Genomic DNA, 10,877 nt, shown 5'->3' with positions numbered 1-10,877 from the left:
AATGTGGAACCTGCAATCTGCTTGTCTCTTTTCCAAATGTTTCCCAAGGGAATTTTCCTGGGGAAGAAACCCCAGCCATTTTGGAAGGTGCTTCCTGTATTCCCAGTTGTACATAATTCTGTACAAAAGCAAAGGTCTAGAGTAATGAAAAGACCGCAGTTCTGGAGCAAATTGAAGGCACCTGCGATCATGATTTCTCTTTTAAGGACATAAGGTCACTGCTTTCTCCCTCAGTGCCTCGTTCGTTGGCAGCGAAGGTGGCAACCATTTCAATTTAATTCCAGAAGTGCCATACAAAATGGAGCTTAAGAAGTCACAATTCAGATAAGTTCTTAAAATGAAATAAAAAGACTTCTTTTACTACTACTCACTACTTCCACTCAAATCATAAATGTGAAAATATGATCTGGAAGCAGGGGGATACAAGGATGGGCATGGAGAAACAACAGTAGGCCATACAAATACAATACAAAAGCCATTTAGCTGCTGTTCTGAAACTTTTGTATCCCTTGTGGTGCATAACATGACTTAAGTAGCATACCGTAATACTCCACAGTTTCCTAGTTGTCCGGATTCAAAGTTAGGACCCTACCTTTCAAGTCCTAAATATACTTAGTAGTGAGATCCACTGGGTCCCATAGGACTTTCTCGTGTGTAGTTGCCTTTAAGAGAGGGGCCAGGCAATTGCTTGGGATTTTTCCAAGCTCTCTTACACACTTGCTTTGTAATCTCGGCAAGTCAGATAAGGTCCTGTTATATCTGCAACGTGAGAGTGGTATGTAAAACTGGACATCTTACCTACAGATCTGCTGCCTGTGTGAACTGAGAAAATTAAATGAGCCCCCCTTCCCCCCCCCACATACACTCAGTCTTGTTCACACTCTGTGTGCTTGCCAGAAGTCCACGGATTAAAAACTGTTCTTTAACCTGTTGGTGTGGCTGATTATACTTCTGTATCTGCTGGCCGGGGTGTGAGTCGTCCCTGAGAATTTTCCTCGCTCTCCTGAGGCATCGATCCCTTGCGATGTCATCTAGCAAACTCGGGGGACAGCCCATGATATCATGGGCTGTATTCACCACCCTCTAATAAATGCATTCTGCTGTTCTTACCTTACTTTATCCTAGCCTTCTTAAAAAAAATAAAAAATAAACATCCCAAACAACTACTGTACTCATTAAGGCAAAGCTTCAAAATTAGATTGCATTTCATCTTAGAAATGCAGAAGAGCAAAAACAGAGTCATCCTATACATGTTTCCTCATGAGTTTCAACAAGTTCAGTGTAACATATTTCCTGGAAAGTGTGGTAAGGACTGCAGGCTGGCTGACTAACCAGACAAATGAATGCATGTTCTCTTAAACTAAAACATCATGATTATAACTACTGTAGATGAAAAGTCATATGAGAGAAGTGACTATTGTAATTTAATTCGTATAGCAACTCAGCAGAAAGCATTTACGATCTCTAGGAGTCACCCTGCTCTGAAACTACTCATTTAGGGTGACAGTCTAAATTAATTCATGGATCTACTCTGAGTAAACTGTTGTTTACATGCTCTCCCACTGAAACCCCATTGAACTGTGTAAGTGATTTTCCTGTTGCTTGTGTTGTTGTTATGCTTATATTAAAATCCACACTGTCCACAGAAGAATCAGAGCTACCTAAAAAGACAAAACACTCCACTACCCCACAATTATTTTTTTTACTTAAAATATAATCACCACAAATCAGCATTTTCATTTGCAAATGAAAGTTAACTAATTCAGATTTACTAATGCAGCATTTACTGAAGACTGCTTGGGTTAAAAATATCCAGTTAGAAAGAGACAGTGAACGATACAAACCCTGGACTTGTAAGTGAGAATGACGTTGACTGTGTGCCCTGTGTGAGAATGGGAGGGAGAAATTAATAGAGCAGGCAACAGCATGTGTCTGAAATAACAACCTGCATTCAGCAATGCCACAGTAGACTATAATATCAGCATAGGAAGAAGCAAAGCAGAAAATCCTCAAGAGAACGTCTAGCTATTTTTTTCAAATTACATAGAGAAAAGTAAAGCCAAAAGGGAAAACATTTTATCATATGTATTGTATTGTATTGTATTGTATTGTATTGTATTGTATTGTATTGTATTGTATTGTATTGTATTAACAGTGAATTTTTTATACATTCTTTTATACACCAGGGAAAAGAAAGCTAGCAGGAGGAGAGAGGGAGAGCAAACCGCAGTTCATCCACTATCAGAAGAGGCATTCCCCCCCCCCCATCTTTTCCTCTGAGAAAGAATGAGCTGTGTCCATAAGAGCTGACTCCTAGGGGCTGTGGGGGCTTTGGCCACCACAATAAAAATTTTGAGGGGGCTGGGCCCCCACAAAGTTTATGGCCATTCCAGACCCTCAAAGTGTCCCTATTCTCCAGGGACATGCCTGATTTAGAGAAGCTGTCCCAGTTTCTGATCTGCTTCCAGAATGTCCCACTCTTCCTTAGGATGTCCTTATTTTCATTGGATAAAAGTTGAAGAGTATGGAGTTATCTGACACCCAGAGCCGTCTGAAGGCAATCCTACATAGGGAAGTTTTGTTTAATGTTTTATTATGTTTTTATATATGTTGGAAGCTGCCTAGAGTGGCTTGGGCAACCCAGAAGTAAGATGTGTGGTGTATAAATAGTAAAATTATCATTATGGAATGGGACGTCCCTATTTTCAACAGAGAAATGTTGGAGGGTATACCATTCCCATTCAAATGGTTTGTGTGCACTATGTCATGTGATCAATTATGTGACAGAGGGCTTACCCGCGCCCCCATCCGGTTCTCACAGTGACCATCCAGATATCTACTGGTATGTGGGGCTATTTGTGATTTAGAAGCTGTTATTCAGAGGCATAATACTTCTGGCAGTGGAGTCCACCCATGATTTCCTTCCATATGTAACATTGCCAAAGAGCAAAGGAGACCAAAGCAGTGTGGGAAGATGGACAAGGAGAAGGAAAAAAGAGAAACAAGAGAGCTAGCAAGGCATATGGGCAAGACTGCATCATGACTGCATCCAGTCAAAAACTTGGAATTGCATGCCATCAGTAAGTTTTGCAATTTGTAGCTAAGAGCACATATGTTTCAAGGAAGATAAGCACGTCTTATCCTGCCCATTCTACAACAATATTGCTGAATGCCCATTTTCCAAACAGGTGAGATGAAAACATGTCTAGGCCACTCAGTGAGTCTGCAGCTGAACCAGGAATTCATTTGACATCAATGGCCAAAATGCTATTCACAAGGCTAATTTCCTCTTCCACCCCCCCCCCCAAATAAAGGCAGCCTGCCCTTTGAAAAGTTGTCAAAAATAAATTCTTTTCTCTTGTATCACTGATTTCATGTATCGTTGCTCCAAAGTCAATGCAGCTATGCTCTGTAACTTTCTGATTAATAAGGGTTTTGTCTATACCTCTACACAATACAACTATGCAAAACTGCAGGTTGTATTTTTTTATTAAAAAAAAAACAACAATAGAAAGGAAGAGTTAGTGATTGGAGGTGGTGATATTTTTAAGAGACATAAATTTCATTTTTTTTTAGAATTTATATTTCACAGGCATTTCTCAGCCACCTGAAAAGATAGCTGGAAATATTTGTGCATAGTACATAAATATAGTGCTCTCCAGTGCTTTTTTTTTCTTAAAAAAATGTTAAGGGATGCTCTCGCCATTTTATAGTTCAAATTGGGAAATATAAAAACAGTAATTGGACAAAAGTACAAAGATTCACAAAATGTTTAGGGGTATGCGTACCCCTGTGTACCCCCAGAAAAAAAGCACTGATGCTCTCTCATTTGAAAGCATTTTTAAATTAGTGAGAGAGATACCTGGAATATTGAGAGGGTTTTGTCTACTCCATTTTGTGTTGACACTTTGGTACTTCCACCACAGATGGTTGTGTAACACCGAAGAGAATATTAGAGACAGAGAAAGAACCCTTTCAGTCTTCGCTTTTCATTATGCAAGGAGTTGCATGCTTCTGTCAGTGCCACAAATAACAGCAAGCTCTCACGCAGAACACACTCCCATATCTTGAAACACTGAGTCAGCTGCTGCTTTAATATATATCCCAAGAAGTTAACACTCTCTGCTCGGGGACCATATGCCCTCCTCCCGTTTTTGCTTGATGTCAGCTTGATCAGGACAGGAATTAAGTCTCTCTTAACCACAGCTACTTTTGCAAATGTTTTATCAAAGCCTTTGAATGCCTGGCAGCCAATGGCCCCACTGGGTACTGGGAATGTGATCTGGGTCTCCGAGTGGAGGAGCAGCATGACCATATTTACAGCTGTTGCTATTCTGGGGCAAGCATGCTGCCTCCTCTCTCCTTGGCACCAGAAGCACATTGCCTGTCCCTTCGTCTTTCAACACTCACTTCTAGCAAGAGAGGGTGAAGTGAAACATGCAGTTTACTTGGGAGGAAAATTGCTTGCATGCATCAGTCTTTTTAATGGGGGGAGGGGAAATCTTAACTGGATACCCACCCTAGGTATCTACTGTACACAATAACATGGTTTAGTGGCAATTTAATACGCTTCTTATATTTAGGCATTATAGATCTATAACTCTTGCAGCCTGTTCTTTACTTATAAAATACAGCTAATCTCAAGTGTTGGGTCATACAGGTTCAAGGCTGTGTTGGGTTATCATCACCTACCACATCTTGGCTTGCCATCATATTTAGCAAACTGTATAAAGCAAGCATCAGCGTGCTAGCTGGGTGCTGCAAACACTGCAAAATTCCTACATGTGAAACACTTTTCTGTAGGTATTACCGGTAGCATGCAGCACCATTGTAGATTTGCCACTGTTAATGCTCACCTGCACATCTGTTTTGCTGCATGTACAGGCACTGGAAAGTTGCAGTGAGCAAGTGCTTCGAAAATGAGGTTCAGATCTGTGTGATTGTCATGTCTCGTGCTCTGTTTAGAGGCGGAATATTAATTATTATCCCTGTTTGCATTTCATTTCATTTCATTTCCGACTTTGACTTTGACTTTACCACCAGATGAAGGGTAGCTGATGGGTCTCAAACCCTTGGTATTTGCCAGCATGTGAATATAGGCTGCAGTGGATTGAGCCGAAGAGACCAGTTGTGGGTGCTGTAGAGGGAAAGAAGGGACAGATGGGACTCGTCAACATGGGAAGGCAGCCCATCTAGAAGAAGGAAAACTCTGACCTTTCTGCCTTGTGGCTATATTCATTCATGAGAAAGGCTTGGGAAGTAAACTCCGAGGAAAAATCTGCACATGCTGCCATGTGAAGAATCTTCTTTGGGAGAAGAAAAGGCTAAAGTGTAAGCCTCACACAAATCCAGACTGGAGTCCCTTAGGTGGTTGGAAGGCGTCTTGTATGCCTCCTTTCGGCAACACCTGCAGCAAAGCTAGTGACAAACATTTTGCTCTGCTATCCTTTGGACCACATCAGTGAGACAGAGAGGGGGATACTGTCATCTGGTCAGCCCAGGACCTCCATGTACACTGCCCAGGCTTGCACCCCAAAGAGGTCACTTTGGTGCTGCTAACACAGCAAAAAAACAACACAGGAGGCAGCAATTATAAGTTACCGATCTCTGCAGACACCGCAGGCACTGTGATTCTCCAGTGGTTTGACTTCACCTCCCGAGGTGAATTCCATTGCCTCTTGAGACATGTGAATGCCAACAAGTGTGTGTGTGTGTGTGTGTGTGTGTGTGTGTGTGTGTGTGTAAGAGAGAAGGGTGTGTGAAAGTTAATGAGATAGAAACCATGGTCCCTCATCTTCTTCAGAAACCTCCACTGAATAGTAGAAGTGCAATGGGGGGGGCAGGAGGGGAAGACCACACACTTGCCCATATATCTTGACTTACTGGTGTATATACCTATCACATCCTACAGGTTCAGTTCAGGCCGTTTCCTTTACTTACTTACTTACTTACTTACTTACTTACTTACTTACTTACTTACTTACTATAGTCACCCCATAAGTATTTTTAGGCAGTTCTCAAAACAGATAAATAAACAAACAAAGATCAAAATACAATACAGAACAATAACAACTATAACTAAGGAATTTTAAAAAAAAGAAGACCTAGAACAAAAACACAATTTGAAACTCAATTCAAAACCGACAGTGAAATGTAAGTTGTTTAAAACAGTGCTACCCTAAATGGTAGTCTGTGTACCAGTGCTGCTCTGCAAGCCATCAATCGCTGGTCCATGGTGATTCCACCATAGCTCAGGAGGGTGGGGCACTTCAGGGACCAAATGTGGTCCTGGTCCCTGTCACATTGGGGGGAAATAATTACCAGTCCACCACATCAATTAGTTTGAGAAGCACTGATTCAAGAGACCTGGGTAAACAGACAGATCTTCGCCTAGTGCCAAAAAGATAATAAAGATGTGTTAGTATGTTTTAGATAGCTTTATTATTTTATAAATATGTTGCTATAAATTTTAATATTTTGTTATAAATTGTGTTTTATTATGTTACAAGCCGCCTTAAGAAGGGGGAGCCCTGAAAGTTGCCTTTACATATTACAGTGGTACCTCGGGTTACAATTGCTTCAGGTTACAAACACTTCAGGTTGCAGACTCCGCTAACCCAGAAATACTACCTTGGGTTAAGAACTTTGCTTCAGGATGAGAACAGAAATCGTGCTCTGGCAGCGCGGCGGTAGCAGGAGGCCCCATTAGCTAAAGTGATGCTTCAGGTTAAGAACAGTTTCAGGTTAAGTTCTTAACCAGAAGTACCACTGTAAATAAAATCAATTAATTGAATTGCAGAAAATCTCCAAGAACTACTACTGTGCAAGTTCCACATATCTGGGTTCACCAAAGCAGAATATACTCGGAAATTCCAACTTGTGCAATATTTTTCTTTCACATTTAACCTGAATCTCACATGTAGTTCTATTTAATTCTGCGTGGGGGGAATTGATAAAATGAATTATATGACCAGCCCAATTGTAAAGAATCAGCTTTAGCATTTGTGGGGCACTCTACGATACAAACCAAAGCACTATTCTGCAGCTCTGTTCAACTTGTTGTGGTTGAAACCATAAGATGTTTGTGATTACTGTATATCAAATTTAGGATGCACAGACAATCCCATGTTGCAAAGTACATCTGGTAGACTTTCAAGCACATCATTAAGCAGCCCTGCAATCATATGCACATTTATGTCCTGCTTGTGGGCTTCCCATAGGCATTTAGTTGGCTGCTGTGAGAACAGGATGCTGGACTTGATGAGCCTTTTAGTGTAATCCAGAAGGGCTCCTCTTTATGTTCTTACAGGGTAGCACGGAGACAGTGTTGATTGCAGGATGCCAAACAGGCCTCATGCGCCAGGATAGAAGTGGACACACCTGCAATAAAGCGTGTCATCCCAGCCCAGGAAAATTGGCTTCACATCCAGTAAGTCCCATTGAGACAGCAAAATATACTTCTGAGTAAGCATGCTTAGGACGGTACTATTAATAAGCAATGACATTTCCTATGCACTAAGTCCTATTGAATGCACGGGGGCTCAACCCAGAACAAGCATGCCTACTGTTAGTTCTCAATGTCAAAATACTTCTGTTCCATGTTTTCTAAAAAGCCTGTCATGGCTGGGTCTTGGATATAATCTAACAAGAAATTAGATAATAGTGTCTGCAATGATGTATAACCATCTGCTTTCTGTGTAACCAGATATTGTTAACTCGGGTGAAAATGTTGAGCATTAGCTTTCTGCATCACACAGAGAGGGAGTAAATATGATGAACTAGATGGTATAGCTCAATGCTATATATTTCTACCCAGTTTTTCTTGCTAACAGGTAAGTATCCTTGAGATATTATCCTCAATTGGCCCTAGAAAAGCTCAATGATTGTTGCCCCTCTCCGCTCATGAGCTCACCTGCAGAACCAAAAAGAAAAATAAGGGTTTGGTTCTTCCCAGCATGATATATACATGTGGGCAAACTGGAGGAGAGGAAAACAATACTTAACAAAAAAGCATATGAAAACAGTGGGATAGCTGAGTGATTGACGTGACTGTTGATGGAAAAGTAGAACCCAATGTAATCAATGTGTTTGAACACGGTTGGTACAAAGAATCCAAAGAGAAAGGGTGGTAGTTCAGTGATAGAGCATCTGCCTTGCGTGCAGAAAGTCCCATGTTTAACCCCTGGCATCCCCATGTAGGGCTGAGAGGGACTCCTGCTTGAAACCATTGAGAACTGCTGCCAGTCAGTGCAGACATGACTGAGCTAGATGGACAGATGACCTGATTTTGGTATAAGGCAACTCACTTCATGAGTTACTTCCAAGTTTTCCACTTGTGTAATTCATTGCTCGGAAAACTTCAAGAGATATATCTGAATAAATATGTGTGTGTTGTAGTCAACTAGGCCCTACTCGGAGTAGACCCACTGAAATTAATGAAATGAAGTATGTTATGTCAATTACCTGGATGTAACCATGTTGTGCATAACCTTGGCAAGGTCTGCCTTTCTGAGGAAAGGTCTAAGCTGGTGCTACACTAATCATCTCTGTTTCCCTTAATCAAGACTTTTGTTTTTGTCATTCTACTGCATGGGGAGATGAGACTGATACAGTACTGGCTTTCCGAGTAAGTTTGTGACTAAGGTAACATTTGAACTGAAGACTTCCTCGCAACCCACACTTCTGGCAAATAACCAATGCCAGTTCACATTGTTCTACAAAATGCACATGTCTTCAACAGGGACTCTATTGTTTTTTTCCATTTGTGAGACTGTCATTTAACCCTGGACACTGCTATTCCTCCTTGGAGAGAGGGACTGACATTTGACTGTCATTCCACTTACAAGACTGTCATTTAACTGCCATCCCACTCTGAACACTCAATCCTTCTCGTTCCCATGGCAACCTACATTCCACCATTTCTCCAAGGCCCCCTTCCTATAGTTTTTTATTTCCATTTTTTCCCCTTGCCTGTCGCAGTGTTTCCTACCTTCCGTTTTGGTACCCCAGTGCCTCTGTAATACAAAAGTATTGTTCTCTGACCCTTACCATTCCTCAAGTCAAACCACCTTCCCTTTCTGTTGCTGAATTAGCTCTGGCTTCTGCAAAAATATTTGCAGTCCCAGAAGGAAGTACCACTGAGGTCAAGGTAGACAAACAGGTAGTTTATTTTGTATTGGCCCTAGGCCATCACCAACAGGGGTTATTTCCAGTACTTCTAAAAAGCCTTGTTCTCCTGACTTATCTTTGTTGTTTTATAGTCATTGTTCCAGCACCCAATTGTTTGTCAAGCCCTATTTTGTGGGAATGCTAAAAGCTGACTTTCGATTGAGACAGAAACTATACTTCATCTATTTATTACTTCCAGAACTTACCTACATATGTAATTCCCCACCTGCCACCACCAGCACCATTTTATCCACACAGCAACCACTTAATTTAATAAATAAATCTCTGAACAGTTTACATGACAGTCACTTCACATAGAGAATGTTGTTTTTAAATGCTCCCCACCATAAGAAACAACTGTGGATCTGTCCCGTGCGTTCCTATACATTTTACAGTTTGGACTTTCTTACTGTAAAACACTTTGATAAACTTCTTACATGAAGCAATTTTAAGAACATAAGCAGAGCTGTGCTGGATCAGACCAAAGGCCCGTCTCAGGGGCAGACCTTGGTAATATGCTGCCCTGTGCCAGCCATTTGACACCCTCCCCCCAGCCCTCACAGGCTTTGAGAAGGAGGTGCAAGTCTCCAGCAGGGTCCTAGAGCCCTCCTATCTCCTTCCCAAAGTCAGGTAAGTGCTCACCCGGACTTGGTACAGAGGACTCTAGGACCCTGTCAGAGCCCTGGCGTCTCCTTCCCCAAGCCATATACTGGGCTTTAAGAAGGTGCTCTCCTTAGCTGCAGGCCCTGTACAACTGCACTGCACACACTGCCCTAAATCCACCTCTGCCCATCTTGCTGAGCATATTGTTCTCACTGTTGCCAACCAGATACTTAATGTGAATCCCACAGGACATAAATGTGGATATGATTCCAGGGCCTAATACTATGCCAGAAAGTCTGCAAATTGTTCTCTTTGTGGCAACTTTGGACTGTCTGTATATCCTAAGTTTCACAAGCATTTTATGGTTTTCCCACAGCAAAGGGCTCTACTCCCTACATTGCTCCATCGGGAAAACTACCCCTTCATTCCTGCTCTCTATTTGAGAACACATTTATCCCATGACTGCTAAGCTCACTCAGGTTCAGAAGACACACTCATCCAAATGTTGGTTTAACTGCTGCACCATGCTGAGATAAAAGGACTGGGGAGGAGCAAAGTGGGCGTGGGTCCTCTTCAGGAGCCCACACCTTGGCTTGGCTTATAAGAACATGAGAATGTTGGATCAGGCCAATGCACCTTTTCTAGTTCAGCATCCTGCTCTCACAGCAGCTAGCCAAATGCGCCTGGGGCTCCAAAGCAGGACCTGAGCACAAGACCACTTCCCCCACTTGAGATTCCCAGCAACTGGCATTCAGAGGCAGTGGATCAAGAACAACATGGAGGTAGAGCATTTGCACCAGGCCAAGGCCAATTGGATCACCTCTGTTTCTATATTTGTTGACGCTCTCAGAGAATTAGTGAGATGGGTAACTGATTAGTCAACAAAATGAGCACAGCAGGAAGAAGAGTTATGCTCATTTTCTACTTGCAAGGTGTGTTGTTTGTTATTTCATACATTGGAGACCTTCACAAATGGCACACCTCACCTATAGACTGAAATGTGATACACAGTGCATTCTGCCACCTCACCTTATTGCATCAGATACAACGACTGGGGCACCTTCATTTGTTGGGGAGATTCATGTGATTACTGACAGAGGTTAAAG

This window comes from Zootoca vivipara, chromosome 8, assembly GCF_965207765.1.
Source record: "Zootoca vivipara chromosome 8, rZooViv2.hap1.1, whole genome shotgun sequence".
Taxonomy (NCBI): domain Eukaryota; kingdom Metazoa; phylum Chordata; class Lepidosauria; order Squamata; family Lacertidae; genus Zootoca; species Zootoca vivipara.
The sequence above is the reverse complement of the archived record's forward strand: the minus strand, read 5'-3'. Positions refer to the sequence as shown.